Consider the following 20,912-nt stretch of genomic DNA (forward strand, 5'->3'; position numbering starts at 1 on the left):
ATGCTGTCAGAAGAGAGAGCAGAAATTGTTCTTATAAACACATCAGTAGTCATGGAATTTTCAGAGCCTAAAGAGAGAGTTGATAATTTCAATACCACAAACCAGCACATTCCCCAGAGGCAATATATTTCTAGCATCACTAGGAACTACATGTTCTTCCCACAGCTATTTTCTTCTGCATCTGTAACACCTTGTTTTCTGTAGTCATTTCATTGTGAATGGAGAGAAGTCAGGCAACAGCTGTAGAAGGTGAGGGAAACAATCCTTGAAAACCTTTTGTCACTCTCTGATCTTGTTGCTGCAATTTCAGAAAGAGGTGGCCAGTTTGTGTGCTTTACAGCCAGCAGAATAACACTACAACTATGAGCTAGAGCCTGCTAGATTTTCTACAACATCCCAAGACCAGAAAGAAATTAGTAACATAAATAAATATATAGAATATCTTCTTCATTATAGATAGGAAGTGTGCTGAGGACTATTAGCTGGTCAGAAATCAATAACCTAAAGAACTGGCTGACTAAGACACTTACTTGAAAATTTCACAGAAGTGCCAGGATTTGTTAGAGAGCATTGCAGTGGCGAGTTTGGTCAGCTCCAGAGTTAGTGGAAAATGCCACCCATGTTTGTATAAATGTATGACCAGAAAGCCCACTCAAGATGCTGTAATATCTGGTGCAGTTCTGATACTGTACTGTAGGTATCTGATAATAGCATTGTTTCAAAATGATTACCAGCAGTTATCCATATAGCTAGGGAGGGAAAGTTTCTATTGTGTGTCTTCAGAGAACAGTTACAAGAACCTGCTGTAAATATAAGTGCCTTTGTTCCTCTCCCTTTACAAGACTACCTTCCATAGCACTCCATCTTTTCCCTTATCATATTCCAGTAAAAGATGGCCCTAAAGCCTCTTTTGTTTGTCCCAATACTTGCAGAAACATTTTTCTTTTGATCTTAGGGCTGCCTCTCTCTGTGAACTGTTCTAACTGAACATCCCATTAAACCCGTCCTTCCTGAAGTACATCCCCCTGTACACAGAACCTTGTAGCTGCACAGAGCCTACAGCCCCAGCCCAGGCTGAGGGACTCTAGCTGACCTCCTCACCATAAGTATATGCTGCAACACCACTAAATTGTTCACATCATCCACAATACACAAGGTATTAAAGGGTTCTCAGCATAATTTCTCAGTGTGACTTCTCACAGTAACACCATGTCTCTTGAAGATGACTACTACTGCACTATTTACTTTCTGGATAGGAAATAAAACTATTTGAATCACAAGGAGGAAGAATTTAACTAAACCTAAGAAAATTATTTTTCTTAAACTAATATCATTTATGTGAGGGTTTTTGAATGCATACAGTTTCATATACACACACAGTTTGAAGCTGCAGTAAGTTAAAGAAAAAAATGACACTGCTGAAGAAACCACAGTCCTAAAAAAGTGCAGAGTCCTACTGGGGTTTTTCTCTCCTTTTTTCATTCACAGGTCCTATACTACAAATTTTATCCCTACTTCTAGTTGCTATAGATGGTAGGTGATTAAGATTTAATTCACAACCATTTATGCTAGCATGTCTTGAGACAAATCTGTAAAGGTAAATTGCATGTATTCATCTAAGTCTCAGACATCAAAGAAACTAAGATGAACCTTAAGCAGATTGCTTTTCAAAAACTAATTTTAAAGCCAGTCTCATGTTTCTGATCATTTTGAGCTGGAGGTAACTCAAATCGTTTTCTCTCCATCCAACCTTCAGCATCGTTCACTGTTATTCCCATGAGCTGAATGAGAAAGGAGATCAGCAGATCAATTACTTAAAGCCTTTTGTAAAATGGCTGCATGCATTTCATAAGATTCATATTTGCTGATCAGTACAGGATGATCAGTACAGATATTTATCGTGTAGTGAGGATGTAGCAGAAAGATTAATTCTTGGAAGTAATTCAGTGTGGCAAATAAGGTACTATGAAGATACTGTCCATATATCAAACCATATCCTACCCAGTGAGATTGACAAGGCTGTTCACACATAGCAGCAATACCTAGGCCTGACCTGTCTGGAAGAGTGAAGGCACTGCATCCAAACAATGCTGTAATTCCTATTGTAAGTCCCACCTTTCTACAAAGAGACAAGCAAAGTACAGTCCAAAGATTATCTGTGGTCTGAACAGGGTTTTCACCCCTTCCAGCAAAATTGTTGCCAGTTTCACTTTGTCAAAGGTCTCTCATCAAAATGTGCTCTTCTGAACTGATATAGCTCCTGTGCTACCCATAAACAAGGAAAGTTTGAGAATCCTTTTAAATTCAGAAATGCCACAATACAAAAGTCACTGAAACAAAAATTTTTAAGCCCTTTCCTTTTTTTTAGATTTAGGATGCTTAATGTCTTTGCTGTCCCAATAGACAGGTAGTTAAAAGGAAGGCAAATTGTTTAAAAATAAAAAGAGCAATGTGTGGAATCCATACAACAAAGTAACTACAAATGGGGCACTGCTGTAGAACTCCATTTTTGAGACACAGGAGCAAGGGAATAAATCAAATAACTCAGACTGTCCAAGGCAATATGATGGAGCGTGGAATTTTTGGCACATAATAGTCTCATGATTAATGAAAACACAAATAAAAATCAATGGCTGAGTTGTTCAAAGAACAAATTTTCCCTAGCAGTAAAAAGACTTGAATACTGGCTGCCAGCCTAATTTCATTAGGAAATGCATTCCAATTAATGGAAGCTCTGCAAACAAGAGATAATTACTAAGGCGAGACAGAGGAAAGGCCTTACAGCCTTTCAGCTTCTCTTCTTTGGCTGCAGCTTGCCCTTTTCTCCATCCAATTCATTTAAGATGGGGTTCATTGGAATTCTGTAAGTGTATTTCCCAACCTCCTCACCATTCCTGCTGCACAGGAGTCTCCTTGCCTGCTTCTGTCATTGGCCTCATCCCCCATACACACTATGTACTGTGAAGTTTCCCATGCTGGGGAGGAATATGTTTGTTCTCACATCTCAGTGTCTGAATGCCAGTTGTGCCATTATTTCTGTGCTACATGTTCATATTCATTTTGATGCTACATTTCCTGTGCCAAATTAAATACTGGCACAGACAGGTGCCTGAAATCAAAGTTGTGCCTGCTTATGCTCTGGCAAATTTAGTTTTTTCACTTCCATGATTTCATTTCCCAGGAAAACAGCAATTATGTAACCTTGGTAGAAACAGACGCCAACAATATTAAGCTCACAACTGTACTCCTTTCACCCCAAGGGCCTCTTTCAATGGGAGGATGGAAAGTTTCTTAAAACCAAACAAGCAACCCAGACCTTTTGTTTTAACAGACATGTTTCCCTATTCTATCTGCACGTAGGCAGACACTTGAGGTACTTTGCCTCCCTCACACTGTCCCCTTGACTGCTGTGCTCTTACAAAGTGTCTCTGCCAATCTCTCTCACAATCAGTACTAGTCTTGACCCAGAGGATATTGGACAGACCACCATGAAAGTGTGCAAAGTAGTGCCTTCTGCAGAGCTCAGCAGTGAGGAGGAACCATCCTTGAAGTCCCTCCACTGCACACCAGAAGATGCTGCTGCCAGGGACAAGGATACTTGGCAGGAGCTGCATCCCACTTGGATTTTTTCACCCTGCAGCTCTGCAGAAAAAGTTCAGTTACATTCATCTATACAGCAAATAAAGCCTAAGAGGCTGCAACTCCATTCTCTTGATCTCTCTTTGGTGTCCAGCACAAGCTGAGTGTCCATGGACCCAGGGACTGCTAGGTTAGCTTACACGGGCCAGCAGGGCACCCTAGGGCTCAGCATTAAGTCCTGTGCAGTGAGGGTGCTGCCGTTCCCTCAGCTGCTGCCAGCTAGCCTGGGTATGGAAACATGTGGGTAAAGGCTACAAAAAACAAACATGAGCATAGAGGCAACCCTACTGCTTTTCTGAGACCTAAATCTCAGCAGGACACCCACTTCATCATCTGTTTACATTTAACTTACTTATTTGAACTCTCAAGTGTCTGTCCATAGACACCATGTGGCATTACACACTTCCAGTATCTTGCCTAACAGGCAAAAATAAAGGGTATGCACAGAAGAAGCACTGGGTTTCACAGAATTGTTACAGTTGGGAAAGACCTATAAGATCAATTCCAACCATCAATATAGCACTACCACCATCTTCATCATTAAACTATGTCCTCATGTGACATATCCTCATGTTATTTGAACACTTCCAGGGATGGTGACACTCACCTCCCTGGGCTGCCTTTTACAATATTTTACAAGCCTGTCTTTGAAAAAGCTTTTCCTAATATCTAAGCTAAACCACCCCTGGTACAACTTAAGGCCACTTTCTCTCATCCTGTTGCTTGTTACAAGAGACCAAGCCCCACCTGGCTACACCCTCCTTCTGACAGCAAAAAGGTCTCCTCTGAGCCTCCTTTTCTCCAGGCCAAACAACCCCAGCTCTCCCTGCATAGGACTCATAGTCTCATAGAACTTCCACTCCTGCCCCTTCACCAGCTTTGTTGCCCTACTCTGGAATCACTCCTTGTGACAAGGGATACAGGCCTAATTCATGTAATTCTAATAATGTGAGTCACTAATTTAAAAAAATTAATAAAACAAAAACCAGGCAAAAAGAATCAGCCTGTATCACAGACAGCAGTAGCACTATGCTAACTATTGTGATGCCATACAATGCCAGTTTCCAGAGGCTGATAGCTCACTACGTGCATTTTAGACGTGGCTCTGCAGTTCTGAAGTGTTGGGTCAGACATGTAATATATCTTTCTCTCCTACTGTGGCGATACAAGATCATAATTTTAAAGGTCTTCCCTGGCATGGCTGCCAGGCTGTTTGTCTGAGCTGCAGTGGTATTTTTGGAGACAAAGACTTGGACGTGGTGCAGGACAGGTGGCCTGGCAGCAGTGGTAGGAAGCTACCAAACCGCGCAGCGTACATTTCAAAACACAAACCAGAGGGAGAGGAGATAAATCATTTACTGTATTTAACTTAGCATATTGCTACTTTTTGTGACTCATATAGTCTTGCGGAAGACTCTCCAGACAGGTTAAGCCAAGTTTGAAAGAAAGACGATGTAAAGCTTACAGACTGCCAGGCATTTGTGAAGTTAGTATGAATAAATGCACAGAGGTAGCAGTGCAAACAACAAAATTGAAAATGAGAAGGAATCTGTATTAGCCCATCTTCTTTCACTCTCCCTGGGTTTCAAGGACCTTTCTATGCTTCATTGGTCAAAAATAAACCTGAACCATCCTCTGAAGGTCAGTGCAAAGATGCATCAGCCAGAGAAAAACATCAGTACCTTGCACTCCACCTGAAGAGTCTGTCCACAGCACTGCTGTTGGTTGTACCAGGCCAAACAAACCCCCACCTCCTTCCAGTGGCAGGGCTGGACACCTGCCATCGTGTCACCAGGTCACTTGGCCAGAGCTGGTATGCACCCACAGCACAGTCAATCTACAGGTGGTCTCGACCTGCAGCTGAGGCACACACAGGAACCATCTGGAACCACATTCACAGCAGGAACAAGAGTGTGGCAAAGCTGAGGCTCAGTGGAAAATGTCTCACACAGCCTCTCTTGTTGTGCCAAAGCCTTGAGATACTTATGCATCTCACACCTGGTTACCCTCTTACAGAAGGTCTTCTCAGCAGCAAGCAGCAAACAGCAAAAAGACTTCTGAGTGAACTGAAAAGACATCCTTCTCTTTCTGGGGTACTTAGAGCCTCCAACTCAGCAAGTCACTTGAGATGTACTTGCAGTGTACAGGGGACTGTCAGGGACATCTGACTGGACTACACATGACGTGAGATTTGCAAACCCAGGCACAGAGCACATGTTTTTCCCTCTCGGCCCAATTCAAATTAAAAAATTCCAAACTAGGGGTCTCCTTGGGAAGACTCCATTGCATAGCAACTCTTTTGAAGGTGATGCCTAGAGGAGCTGGAACAGAGGCTATATACTCAGAATAAAATGGGTATTTATTGAGAGGCCTATGAAAGGCCACACCAGCAGTATCAGTGCCACAGTCGTGGCCCCTGCCTGGATGGCTCCAGGATGGAAGCAAAGGAGGAGTTGGTCACGAGTTCTCACACCGTTATAGGTTTTAGTCCAGTTGCATGCAGGAGTCAACTGTCCAGCTAATAGTCTCAAATAGGGAAGTTTCATCCTCCTTGCTTGCTTGTGTGTCTGCCCTCCTCTTTTCACATTGTTTATGTTTAGGGCTTGAAGTTTGAATAAATTGTCCTTGAGTCCTTAGCTGGAATTGGACTGTTTTGTCTTCATCACCCAAGCGCAACAGAAAAGCACATCCAAGCAGAATAGAACAGAACAGAAAAACTTAAAGGCATCAAAGGGAGTAGTTTTAATCCAGTTACTAGGAGCTACACTAATTATGTGTTCTCAATTTTAAGCTGAATTCCTTGAAAAACAAGATTTTCTGCATACTGGCACTTTTGTCCCCATGCTTTTAAATGTGCAGGCTGTTCTCAGCTAAATATGACAAAGGGGAGGCATCACCAACCTACTCAAATCCAACAAGATTCATGACAGATGTGGCCAGACAAGGGAAGCCCAAACTGGAGTCCCTGCACGAGAAAAAAATAATCCCATTAAAGCAACCACAATGCCAGATACTAGAGTGCTCACGGAGCAGAGAGATTTTATTGCAGCTCAGCAGTGCATAAAGCTTCAAGCAGACCTCACTGCTAGTTAGTCACAGGGTAATGCAAATACAAGACACAACACTATGAAAACAATCTTGTGCAGAGCTGGCCCCATCTCACAGAACAATTTATGAAAAAATTAGGATGTCACACAATGCTGCATGCCCTACAGCATGTGCAATTCTCTTTACTAGACAAACTTATAAGAAAAGTCATCAGCTATACTTGGCTAGACATTTTCCCTGCATCCTTCAATAATTTATATTGCATTCATAAATTTACTGACTGCTCTGTCTCTCTCTCTCTCTCCCTGACCCATCTCAGCCTGGCCCAGAATGGACACCAGAATAACCTGCTGTCATTTCCAGGGTCATCACAATAAGTGTGGCCCTGCAATCTCTCATTATTTTATTGCAAATGCACACTGTTTCCATGCCTGGTTCTTTCTTCCATCTGAGTCAGGAGAATGAATCATCAAAAATGCTATTGTCAAATGCTTTCCATGAATTACGTTCTGCACTGCAGTGGCTTGCTCTGCTCAGGATTCTCTAGTTCATTGGTATTTCTCCATGGGATTGCTTTTTGAAATTGCTGAACCAAAGTCTGATTATCTCCAAAAGGGGGCAGCCCATTTTAAGCCATTTTTAATGGGCATGAAATTGAAAGCACAAGCCAGTTTGTTGCACGATTGATGTCAAAAAGTAACATCACCATAGGTGTCCAGAAAATATTATTCAAAAAAACTAGAAGATTATATATATAAATATATATATATAAATATATATATATATATATGTATATATATAGACATTATATAACTCAGCAACATCTGATTAATGGGATACCAGTAAGCTCCAGGAGCAGACATACCATACATACCTACTGCTGTATTTCTCAGTCTCACTTTGTTTCAAGGGCAATTGCTCACATCAGGTATCTGGGGTACAGAAGAGAATGAAGTGTTGCTGATTTTTGGTGTTCAAGTTTGTCCTATTAATATTCTTTAGCAAGTATAGACAATTAAGAATTCTGTGTGGGATTTGATCCCTCTGACCCTAAGTGGGGTCGGAACTGAAGGTGCTGAATGACCCAAATGAACTGAAATTTGCACCTCTTATAAGCCACACACACACCAAAATTAGACATCCTTGCTCATTATTTTGGTGTTGAATGAATAAAATACAAAAATATTGTAAAAATAGCAGAATATAGAAATTCAAACCAGATGGTTTTAGTCTAGAAATAAGGCATATGGTTTGAACAATGAGAGCTTATGAAATTATAAGTCCAGAAGAGCAGAAGCCAAATGACATCTGTGTATTAATTCTTCTTTGAAGATACTATCTCTTTCTCAAGACTTTAAATTTTTAAGATTTTTTTTCAAGGTTCCATGCCTGTGACAGGCAATTCATGTCACAAATAGAAAGTTGTTTCAGTTATTTTCAATTCCATTGCTTTTCTCCCAAATAAGTAGCCCTCCAAAATTGCTCTGCAAAAGCTTGTGTTAGATCCTCCATCATTTGCCCCTGGCAGATCAAAGCCAGCAATACAGAGTCAGATGCAAGAATCCCTGGATCTCTTTCATGCTGAAAGTCAGACTAGAGAAATACAGCTCTTTTCCTTCTTAATGTCTATGATGTGAAAGTCCTGATCACCACTTTTTATTATGCTTAACCAGGTACTTAAGCTAGGTCCTAATGAAAACATCATTCTAAGACAATTAATTACTTCTTTAAACAATAACGTATTTAGAGTGTCAGGAAAGAATATAATTTCTTTCCAAACTCCACCTATGCTACTTTTTTTTTTATAAAGGCACAGAAACAGAATATATTATGAGAAAATAATTATGTTGGGCCTCAGGAATGTATAAATTGAAAAAAACAGAATTGATAACATTTCCAGTGTAATGACTGTAAGGAGACCAGAAAATGGCATAAAGTGTATCCATTTTCATGACAAAGGCTGTAATGAGAAAAAGAAAAGTGAAAAACTAATCTGCTTCAGAAGTCTGCATGATCTGATCCTCCATCAATTAGCTATTCCAATCATGTAGAAAAGAACTTCTGTCTACACAGCAAATCCACTCTGATAGTTAATCCTGTTGTCTTGTAGTTCCCCCTGGAGACCTGAGGATACAAAGTATTATGTCTCCGGGTAGCACTGTTCAGATACAGTTTAACAATTCCACTCCTCAAATCCTTGCCGTGTGTATCTCCTGGAAGAACACGGACCATGACAATCCCATCTCAGCCACACACTGATTTCATTCCAAGCTGATGAAGCAAGAGCCCAACTTCCAGGTTTGTCTTACTCCTTTGCAGCTGCTTCTACTAACACGCTCCCTGCACAGCAGGAGGCTAAAGCCACAGCTTTGGCTCTTCCTCACACTATCAGCTGCCTAGTGAAATGTTCCAGGTCATGAACATTTGCAAATTAAACATCATAATGGGATCTCTGATTTACCAGATAATCAGATTAAATCTCTTTTTCTGAAAATTACATACCTCAACTGATGCAGAATTTAAAGTGCAATAAATAGGATACAACCTTTCCCACTTGTGCAGTACTGTTGGACTATGAAATTCCCTTCATTGTTTAAAGTACCTAGTTTCTAAAGGCCAGTAACTTTTCATCACATTTTGGTTTTACTTGTAGTCTGGTAAAGGCCTCGTTTTTTTCTTGCAAACATACCACTTCTGTGATCTCTTTTTTTTTTTCACCTGCCTTTTGTCACACAGACCTTTTAAGTGTGACAGTGGTAATTCCTTTCCTATCTTTTTGTAGTTTTTTCTTTTAAATTAGCATTCCAGGTTGTAGAAATAAAAAGCACCTCATATACTAACTTCAGCATGTCCATTTAGTTATAGCTTGTGCATTTTATTCCTTTCCTACTAGGCATCTTCTTCATTTGGGCTTTCAATTACACAGAATTTCATCTCAGCCGAACTTTTTATTGCATGGTGCTCAGATCAAATAGTAAGCCACAGAAGATGTTTATAGACAGAGTACACTGCATTTAATATATGTGAGATATGAAAGATTTTGTATATAAACAGCTTTTTAGCCCTAAATAATATATTTGTGGTAATTTTTTTTTACTGAACTAATATCTTCTCAATTATCTACAGATCAACACAGTATTTCCTTAAAATAAATATCATAATAACCTTCAAATGTAAAGCCTTTTCAATGTAACTATTTAGGTCCTCATGTCTTATATTTATCAGAGAACATGATTCCAAAACAGATTTCAGACTACAGTATTCATTTATGCAGAATACATCTCCATCTACTCCCAGAAACACCACTTAAAGAATTTAGGAGACATTAGGAAACATTTTCCACTCAGAGGCAACTGCATTAAAAAAAAAAAAAAAAAAAAAAAAAAGCTAAATGTTTTACTGATTTTGATTCAGTTACATGGAACCACAAAACAGCAGTAGATTTTTAGTTACAGATGGAAAAGGTTCTTTGTCATATCATTATTCCCTTTATCAGTCTATCCCCAAATACCACTATCTACAACCTTACCATTGCACATTTTTATGTTCTTCCTCCTCCTCTCTGTATCTTCCCTTCATATTTTAAGAAATAAGGTTTTGGCATCAAGAAAATTCTTTGTAATTCTTTGGTTTTGTAAGCTTTTCTGCCCTCGGCCTTGGAAGACCTTCAGTCTTAGACAACCTCTCCAGGAATTACCTTTTCCTTAGTTAACTATATTCATGTTAATACAACATTTAGCTATAAACATATACATGAAGACACATGGACCCATCTGTATTTGCCTCTCCGTAAACCAGCCTTCAGCTGGCAACATGTGCCCCCCCCGAACTAAGAGACTGGGTTGGGGTCAAAGCTATGACAACATGTTTTCAGATGTGAATTTGCATCAGGGGAGGACACAGTTCAGCCTCTTCAAAAAAAAGCACACAAAATGCACTTTATTTGATACATGTCTTCAAATAAAGTGTTTGAGCAGCTGAGGAACAGCTGGGACTGAAGCTCAAGCATGCTGCAGTGTGCCCCAGCTCCTGGGGCTCTGCCCTGGCACATTGTACCTGACGCACAAGACTTGTCCAGCACAGATACACTGACGGCGGCTGGGGCCCACCCATGTCCCATGGCATGCACAGGCCTATTGTTTTCAGTCAGCTGCTTACAATCACTCATAAGTCTGTCAAGATTCATGAGCACTTCTTAAATACAATTGTGGGAACAGAAGTTCAACTTCCATGCCATTTTGCTCCATGACAAACAGTGCTGATCTTTAAAGCCTGGGAAAAAAAAAGAACATTTTTATGACCTCATTGCAGTTTTTTCTAGCTGTGACCCCGATGTTTGTGGAAAGGGCAAAGAATCGCATATGGTACATCTTGCTAATTCTTTCAGATCTTGTGTTTAGGATTCATCCCTATATAGCTACTGGTCACAGAAAATACTCGTGCATCTAAGGCCAGGTGCTAGACTGCAACCAGAAATCTCCCAATCAGTATTGCTCTTGGCATATATGCCTATGACATTGGTATGTATTTCTTTTCCATCAAGGCTGGTCAGTATCTTTCACACAGATGATTTAATAATCAAAATGTTCTGAAGAGAGGTATCAGACAGGTGAACACAAGTTCTCTCAGGTAAGTTTGCAATGTCTGCTGGTGGGCAGATTACTGGAATATAGACACATACAGAAGCAGCACTCTTAAGTCTTCTCAGTCAGGACACTGATAGTCCTGGCTACACAAGATAGCCACAGCCAAGTTCATTCTTCTGGCAAGATAGTGAAGACAGACAGAGATAAGGATAGTAAATTGCAGACTGTAACACTACAATACCAAGACACAAGACTAAGAGAACAGTACACTAAGCTCCAGTTGAACAACACAGTCCTTTATCAGAGACACCTTCAATCCAGCTGTAAAACAGGAGGACACAGCTCAGCACAAGTTGGGGGCAGCAAAAGAAAGCAACTGGATCTTCTTTTTAAGCCTGATAGGAAATTATCAGTTCTCATAAAAATTTCAATTTGTGGCAGAAATTGGTAAGAAAAGATCATTTTAAGGCAAGACTTCATAAAGGAGAGAGTTCTACCAATGATACAAACAGTTCCAATGTGTAAGTGTTGCTGCAACTGGTGGAGAATGTAGACTGTGCATGTTGTAGGCTGCTACCACTGGTAAACTGTAATGGGAATTAACATAAGCACAAAGTAGGCTTTCAATGCAGTAACTGGAACAGGGATAGGGTGGGGAAGGAAGTACTTTTATGGTCACAGGAAAAAAATGTAAATTTGCTCTTGAGAACAAACATGGAGGGACACATTTTCTGTTTATATTTTTATAAATTTTTAAAAAAACTATCTGAAAAATAATTTATCGTCACAGTTTTTTTAAAAATTCTCACTATATTCCTAGAGAAAGACCTGAAATTGGATTATGCATTTGCTTTTGGGTAGTTACCAAATTTTGTATTTAGTGGTGTCATCAGCATGGTTCAATGGATAAAAGAGCAGTTTGAGACTCATTGATACTACCCCTGGCTCTGTTTCTAGGTGATCTGGGCATGTAATTTCAGAGTCCTCTGCAAAGCAAGCCAGCTTCATTATTTTCAATTTTAGTAGGATAGAAGGATAAACTGTTCCAGTGGGCAAAAGTAGGAGAGAAACGACGTGTACATTTACTAACTGTACTAATTGTATAAGAAATACCTGGATTCAATTGAGGAGTATTTTTCATTACTTTAGCAAAAAAGGTGAAAAACATGCAGGTGAACATTAACTGTTCTAAATGCAAACCATCTTCATGCATTACTCTCAGAGCCCTGTCAGTAGTGAACATTATTAACAAAAACTGAACAGATACTCATGGCTGTACTTAAATGCAATGGACTTTCTAAAGATCAAACTTCTAAATTCTAGTTCTTGAGAACTGGGAACAGAACCTCATTAAGATCCCTTGGGCTCATCATGATATCTAAGTTGTAACTCTGAAATTGTTTTTTCTTTCTGTCACCCAACATTTCAACATTAAGAAATTTCAATATAATCTTAAAAAATCACAGGTCAAGAGAGCCACAAAATTCTTTCATATGTAAGCAACATAAACACAGTAACAGGAAAACTCTCTACCAAGGTTTTCATACAACCTCTGTCAAGTGCAGTGCAGAATCTCATCTAGCCCAATATAAAAAGTTCATCTTTGTCCCTTACTGCATTTAGCCAATTCAGAAACCTTGCCTGAGTTGGGCACTACATTCATCTGCTCTGGTTACAGGCCAAAAACAGCTGCATCAGAGAACAGAAGGTCTCTTCTGTTCTGGCTGTTTAGGAAAGTCCAAGGAACATGGTAAGAGAGCAACAGGAGAGGGGAGCACAGACATCTCTTAAGTTCTAAAGTATACACATGACTTTCCTGCTCTCATTCCTGCCACTAAAAACTTTAACATAAAAACAATTATTTGATATAATATCTGAGTAGAGCAGGAGACTACATTAAGTTTCATCAATATTCAGAGGCCTGAATAAAGCTCCAAAATTCTCTAAACAAATAGAAAACCGTGGTCCTCTTAGAAATGGCCATAAATTGCACAAAGAACCACCCTGAATTGAAGTAATATTTTTTAATATGACAGGAGTCTTTAAGAGTTCACATCTGAAAAATACAAGTCTTTGAAAATCACAGTCCTTTTAAACTGGAATTTATTTTTGCATAATGTTCATACTGTTACTAATATTCCAGTGGTGAGTTTACCTCACTGTTACAAAGACAAACCTTGCTTGCTCAGTTTCACCTTCTAGACAGTGTATTTTATTAGGTTGGTGTTGACTACACTGAAGAATTCTTTTCCCTATGATGAACCAGAACAGGCACTAAAACAGAGCAAGCAAAACTGGGCCATGCCTCTTTGGTGAATCAAGGAGGTAGTGAGTGACTTTGGAGGTCCATTTTTCCAAATCCTTTACTGTCATGACATTATCTAACTCCTTTTCTCCCTCTAAATAGCAATACAATCTACATGTGCAAAATACTTCTCTACCCTTACTCAGATGTGTCAGTACCTGTCTAAGAGTCACAGTTTTAGCTCACTAAAACCCCACTCATGGCACACGACAGCTTGCACCCACTTTACTAAAACTGACAGATCCCTTTGCATCAGATAGCTTTCCTCTTTCTTACATTTACTGTGGAAAATTGATATTGTTACCATCTAGGTCATCAATAAAGTGCTAAATAGTCACTGCTAATCACCAGTTCTTATAGGATCCAACAGGAAGGTACACACTCAATGAGGATTCCCCATTTACAGTCGTGTTTCATAGCCTGTCTGCCAGCTTTTAGTCCATTTAAGGAGCATCAAATTGATTTCATTTCAGTCTAGTCAGTTGATCAAAAAATCATGCCTCACAGAAGCATATTATATATTACTTCAATGCAATGGCATTGATCAAACTGTATTTGTTATCTCTCAAAATAAAAGAGAATAAAGAAAGGAATAAAAAGGCAGGTTGATAAAATCTATTTTCCCAAAATCATGGGTGACTAGACTTAAAGAATGATAGGAATCTTAAATGCAGTCCAGTTAAAGAATTTCTTTCATTTTTTTCCAGGACCAGAGCCAAATGGATAGGCTTCCAACTATCCAGAAGATTCCTTTTGAAAGCATTGGTGACAAATTTCCAAGTTCATTGTAATTTCTCAGTGTTTCAGAGCATATTGAAAAATTCAAGCTTCATAACCAAAAGAATTATACAGTGAATTCTGTAAAAACTTCTGGGTATTAGTTGTCAGGTCCAGATGTTTAAATAAGCCAAACAGTAACACAACAGCAGCTCACACAGCAGAGGTGGAGGAGGCTGTTATGTGCTTCACCATCATCACCAGCTGAGATACAGTCTTGGTACTTTATCCTTTACTGACACCTGAAGAAGAGAAGCAATTCAATGAATACTTTTTTCTAATTCCAATAGACATTTTTCAACTAACAACAGCCCACTCTTTTGTTCAGACTCCTTTTGTTCTTACTAGGCTTCTTTAAAATAAAAAAAAAATTAAAAAAAGACAAGAAAAGGCTATTTCATCCATTATTCCATTCACCATTGAGATTTTTGTGTGCCTTTATCAATTTCCTAAACTTTCCAACTTAACTTTTATTTTATAGATCTTTTGTACTCCTACCTTTTCACTTGGGGATTTCCATGGCAATAATTTTTCTTTGTTGGGTTTCCTTTGTCTTTTTGGTCATCAAGTCTAACATTCTTGGACAGAAAAAAAAAAAGTTTTCTCATTTTTATTTGTCTTGAAACTTGTTTTCAGTACTATGAAATCGGTCATTTTCATAAACCAGTGAGAACAGGAACTTGAATATATTTATTACAGGAAAACAGAATAAAATCATGATCACTTATGCCTAATTAACTACCCATTAGTGATTTGCATGCCACATAGAGAAGCGCTGTAGGAGAGAAGCTGTGGCACTGCTGACTACAGCTACCATGACACTCAGAACAGAACCTCTCTGTCATGGAAAATCCTTGCGTGCATCCCCTGGAGTTCCGTTCTCTGCTGCGGAAAAAAATCACCCGAGAGAAGCTGCTGGTCAAAGGCTCATGGCACAGATGAGGCTCCTTGCAGGTCACACCACTCAGCTCCTCCAGGAGCAGCAGCACAGACCAGATGGCTCCTGGCTCACCCTGCAGCACCCCTGCACCATGGGTTCCCTCAGAACTGGCTTTATAATGTCCCTCTGATACACAGCAGAGCAATTCTGCCTGCAGCCCCCGTCCAGGGAAAGTTAAGGACATCCCCATTGGATCTAGGAGTATTTACCTGGCTCTGGCCAGCTGAGATACAAACTAGATAGCAACTTGAATGGCATTTTCAAGATAAGATCCCAAAACACAAATTCAAGAACAGGACACAAAATTCAATACATATCATACGCAGATCAAGTGAGGAAGAGAGTCTTAACCTGTGTGTGCAAGACTTTACAGTGGAAAGACTATATTTATTAATGGTAGTATATTATTTATACTATGTCCCAGGACTATTCTTTCTGCTGTGCAAAGATCAAAAAAAGCCTTTTTACTTTAGCAAGAGTAGAGTAATTTGCTAGATGTCAATGGACTGTGTTTTCTGTTCTTCTGCAATAGCTATTCTCTGATGGCTTAAACTGTTTGTTCTTTAACCATAATGTTGTTAAAGAAATGCCAGGAAGTTTATTCATGGTTTATTAATACTGCAGAGGGCCCAATGCAGCAAGATGTCCAGACTTCCAAAAAACAGGCTTGCCAACCATCCCCTTGGCCAGTTTCCAATCAAAGGAAGAACATGATAGCCAAGCTGCAGCTACAATGACTTCAGAAACTGAAAAAATAAAAAGTAGAATGATCCAAGACACAGAGCCCTACTCCAATTTTATACACACCAAAAAAAAAGTCCCAAAATTCCACTCGCATTTTATTTGCACCATCACATAAAGTCCAGACAGGGTCTGTAAGAAAATTTTTTCCCCAAATACTTTTTCAGAGTTCAGGTTACTGTTCTGACACCAAAAGACAAAGCCCCTAACCAACTGCAGTACATTTCTTCATCCTACCATATGCTTTCTTTCCTTGCAGAATATTGATAATTCTGTCATCTGGGTTCCTCTTATCTTTTTGATAAATGAGGCTATTGCCTTCCTAACTTATTAAGGCATTTAGCCTCTCCTTTACATTTGAAACACATATCTGATATACAAAATAATTATGAAGCCCTTCACTAGAAAACTATTTTGGTGAACACCAACTAGACTTAGGATTGCAGTTTCTGAGACCTTTTAAGATTGCTCTCTAACAAGATCACTAGCATTTCCTCCATCAGGGCCAAACACGTTTCCTTTTCAAGGTTAGTGCCTGCAGATTTTTTTCATCTCTGGAATATTACAGGATTAAAAAGGGGTTTTAAAGTGATAGTTTTCCTATGAAAAGTAGCTCAGCTTCTTCTGAAGGCTATTGATCACTCACTTTGCTCTCTATGAAAATTAATGACCATATGGTACATAGAAGTGTGCTATTGTATTCCTTAACAGATAGAGGTTCCCAGCACAAAGTCCAGCAACAGACTCCAAAGGCACTGCGAGGCTGTCCCTCACCATGGTTTGGGGAGCCAGAGGGCAGGGCATGGGACCTTCAACAGAACAGAACAGATTCCACTATGCCCATTCCCAAGCATTCAGCTCCAGCCACCAGGCAATGCCTCCTCGCTTCTTACTCCTCCATATTCCAGAGATGAAAGCAGAGACATTTCAGATGTGATTGCCTGTCCCAGTTGTTTCAACCCTTCATAAAGGAAAGAAATTATTATAAAAGTTGCCCACAAAAGGGTGGCTGTTCTGTATATCTGCAGGACGAAAACATCTGTCATTATATGACATTCAGGCAGCCTCTTTTCTTTTTCATTACATATGCAATGTTGGGAATAATGAGTTTACCAGGGCTCCAAGTCCTGTAAATACAAAGTGTTGATATTTTTTAGAGCATTCTCAAATGCGGAACTACTTCAATAATACGATTTAAATCCAAGGATTATGCATCAGTGTTTCTTCTGTAATCCTTTTTCTTCAAAGAAGTAAAAATTGACTTTATCAAACTGCACAATCACAAGGAAAAATCTGGGAGCCTGACAGGCAGAAGCCACTTACTTTCCATGGTGCACTGTTCCTCACCATCTCAGTGCCAAAACAGTTCTGCAGAGCTGTCACAGGGGAACTTGAGGTAAAATCCTTAAGATTTATATTAAGAAAGAGCTTGCGTATCAGGTGACAGTTATTTTTAAGTCCTCCTAATGAGGTCATGAAGAATTTTGTTTTCAAACACAGTATTTCTGATTCCAAAACTGTAACTTTTAAAGAACCTGACGAGATTTAGACTTAATTTTAACATGTATCTCTAGACGTTTTTAAGGTCCTTTTAAGGTGGCAACAACATTTGAATATGTACCCAGCGCTCCTGACATGTAAGATGAGAAAACTGTTCAGTAAATCTTGTCATTTAGCTCATTGAAATTGGGATTTCACTTCAGGTTTCAGCTTAACAAAACCAGGGATAGCATCCTAAGAGTGGATCTAGCACTTAGAAAGAGGACAAAAATCTGGAGAATTACAATCAAAAAAACCATGGGCAGCAGGTCGAGGGAGGGGATTCTGCCTCTCTACTTTGCTCTCATGTAACCCCACCTGTGGTTACTGCACCCAGCACAAGAAGAAAAGGGATCTGCTGGAGCAAGTCCAGAGGAAGGCCACAAAGAGGCCTGGAACACTTCTACAAACACAGGCTGAGAGAGTTGGGGTTCCAATACCTAAAGGGAGTACAACAGAGCTGGAGAGGGAATGTTTGCAAGGGCTTGTAGTGATAGGACAAGCAGGAATGACTTTAAACCACTTTTTAAGTTCAAAGAGGGCAGCTTTAGATCAGTTCTCAGGAAGAAATTCTTTATTGTGAGGGTGGTGAGGCACTGGCACAGGTTGCCCAGAGAAGCTGTGGATGACCCAGCCCTGAAACTGCTCAAGGACAAGTTCAATGGGGCTCTGAGCAACCTGGGATAGGGGAACGTTCCTTGCTTGAAAGGCAGTTGAAATGAGATGATCTTTAAGGTCCCTTCCAACCCAAACCAATCTATGACACTATAACTTTACAATATGGTTTATTTATTCAGTGATGCCAAGGAGACAGCCTTAGCAGTTTTGGCGTATTTCTCCTATAATGCACAGGAACTTTGTTTGAGGGTCTTTTTAAAGCACAACTAAATAGCAGTCCTTAACAATGCAATATTACTTCATACTGTTAAACACCAGTTCAGGTACTATGTGTTTTGTTTTCTCCTTTCTACTCCGGGCTATTATGACAACATAAAGAAACTTAAAACATTTGTTGCTATTTGTGCTATGTATTGCTGTACTCGGCCCAGAGTCCTTTTCTCTTGTTCATTATTTCTATCTGGAACTGGGAAACTTTTCTTGAAGCAGTATTGTTTTTCATTTGGGAAAAAAAAAAGAAAAAAAAGAAAAAAAAAAGGCAAGAGAAAATTAAGTACTTAAAAGTCTCATGTCTTACAGAGAACATACACCCAGTTATAAATATGCTACAATCAGCACACTACACATTTTATGTAGAAAGAACCAGATGATGGTGGAATTCAGTTCGTGCTAAGAAAGCAGGAATAAGGCTTATAAGAATGCTTACATCTGTCCCTAATTTGCTTGCACATAAACCCACGGTAATCTGCTTCATTGCCAAAGTCATATAAAGAAATTGGGCACCAAGCAGCCTAGGTAATCTTGAACTGGAGGCCCTCCAGCCTAATTAGACACAAATGTCCAGAAGGCCAGAGACTGAAATATGGCATGTAGATTTTGAAATATATGAAGAGACAGAACAGTCTCATTAGCAGCCATCCGGGTGTATGCTTAAGCTTCTGAAGTTCCTTTTTTGACTGAAGGAAGGAGTAAGCCATGTCTATGCCTGAGGCTAAGCACAAGGAAAAGCATCCTGCTCCATCTGGAAATGGCCCCGATCTCCCAGCCCCCATCCCAGCACACTCTTCCTGGGATTTGTGCAACTTTTGGCCACTCTCTTTGTAAAGACATACCCGCAGTCAGACAGCTGATTTAGTATCAATAATGCTGGAAAGCCAAAACATTATAAGTCACTGAAAAATAAGACAAAGAAGCAATTCTGTGGATAGTTTATAGAGGTATTGCTTCGTTATTCACTATTTAGTAGATACATTTCTTAAGAAAGTTTTGCCAGAAGCAATTTTTAAAGTGATAATTTTCCTTATTTCAAACCACTGGCATTTTTTAATTTTTATTGCATCAAACAACTATTGTTGGCTACTTTCTGACTACAAGCTTGTCTCTCTTTGATTTCATATATGTATCTGTTTTATCGAACAATGAAAAACTATGAGTGAATTAAAGAAATAGAGTAGAAGCCCATGACAATTTTTAGGCAGAATAGCTGTGTGAAGAACTGACCTCCATGTTGCAGATTTCAGGCACTTTCAGGGACTATCTATTTTTGGAACCATAATAGCTGCACTTAACTAACCAGAGGGTGTGATACAAATGTTTTTATCAAGTTATCTCCCTCTAAGTTATTTGGAGGAACAATGCAAGGCAACACATTATTTCCTTTTCCAATTTAATTTTTTACATTATCAGGAAATATCACACCGGTCACAAAACCATAAACAACTTTTGGTTTTAGTAAAGTAAAAGGGGCTTTGTGCTTATTTTCTTTTTCTGCAAACACAACACAAAGGAAACAAAGGGACACAGAAGAACCCATAAATCTTGTGTGCAATAAAAAAATGCGGCTAAAGCCTTCTGTTAATTGACATTCAAGGTCAATTTGTACCTTCATTTTTGATACTGTTGTTGTATCAGTCAGTGTCTGAGATCACCAATCAGCCCCATTTTCTTGATAAATTTTATGGGAAGACTATTTGACATCTAACCTTAGCAGCAAGCACCACAGAAGCATTATTATTACAAAATAGGCAAATGTTAAGCGGAGATAATTTTTTTAAGAGCTTTTCCTAAATATCATTTTTAATGTTTTTTGCATTTGTAAAGGTTTTGTTAGGGATTTTTTTTTTTAAGAATATGTACCAAGATATGCACTGTTCTTTTCTGGCCTTCGCTGTGCCTTAGGTTTGAGTTTCAAGGAAAGAAAATAAAGCAGTAGGAAAGGAGTTACTTGGCCACAACGTGGCAAGTCTTACAGCACTGTCCATGGCTGTGCGAGCTCACCCAGCAGTGAGAATCGGGGGATGCCCCTCTGGTAGGGGACCCGCAACCGGCGGGGGGAGCAGAGCCTTGGCCCGCGGGCCTGTCTGCCTCCGGGGACACGCAGACAGACATGAGCTCACCGCCCCCGCAGGAGCCAGCTCTGCTCGGAGCCACAGCCTCGGCACAGAAACCCGTGCCCAACCTGATGCGTCTGCGGCCAGCACGGCGAGCCGAGATCAGGCGGCAGCACCCACCCCGAGTGCCCGGGACACCGCCCGGAGCGCCCGGCGGGCACGGAGCAGGCACCGCCACTGCCCTGCTGACAGTGGGCCACAAGGCACCAGCGTGTCCTTCGCTAAGGACAGATGTAAACATGAAGAAATAAAGGGGAAAGCGGGCACGCCTTGGCTGCTTGAAGCGCATGAAAGGGCAGAAGGCACCTGAGAGCCCAGGCCCACGCTAA

General features: G+C 39.9%; 1 protein-coding gene across 17 annotated transcripts in view; it reads right to left on the reverse strand.

The window, feature by feature from the left end:
• Window positions 1–20,912, reverse strand: part of LOC148224944 (uncharacterized) — a 412,443-nt gene that overhangs the window by 391,077 nt on the left and 454 nt on the right. The gene's annotated exons all lie outside the window — the stretch shown is intronic.

The sequence above is a fragment of the Sturnus vulgaris genome, chromosome 2 (assembly GCF_052056855.1).
Source record: "Sturnus vulgaris isolate bStuVul1 chromosome 2, bStuVul1.hap1, whole genome shotgun sequence".
Classification (NCBI taxonomy): Eukaryota; Metazoa; Chordata; class Aves; order Passeriformes; family Sturnidae; genus Sturnus; species Sturnus vulgaris.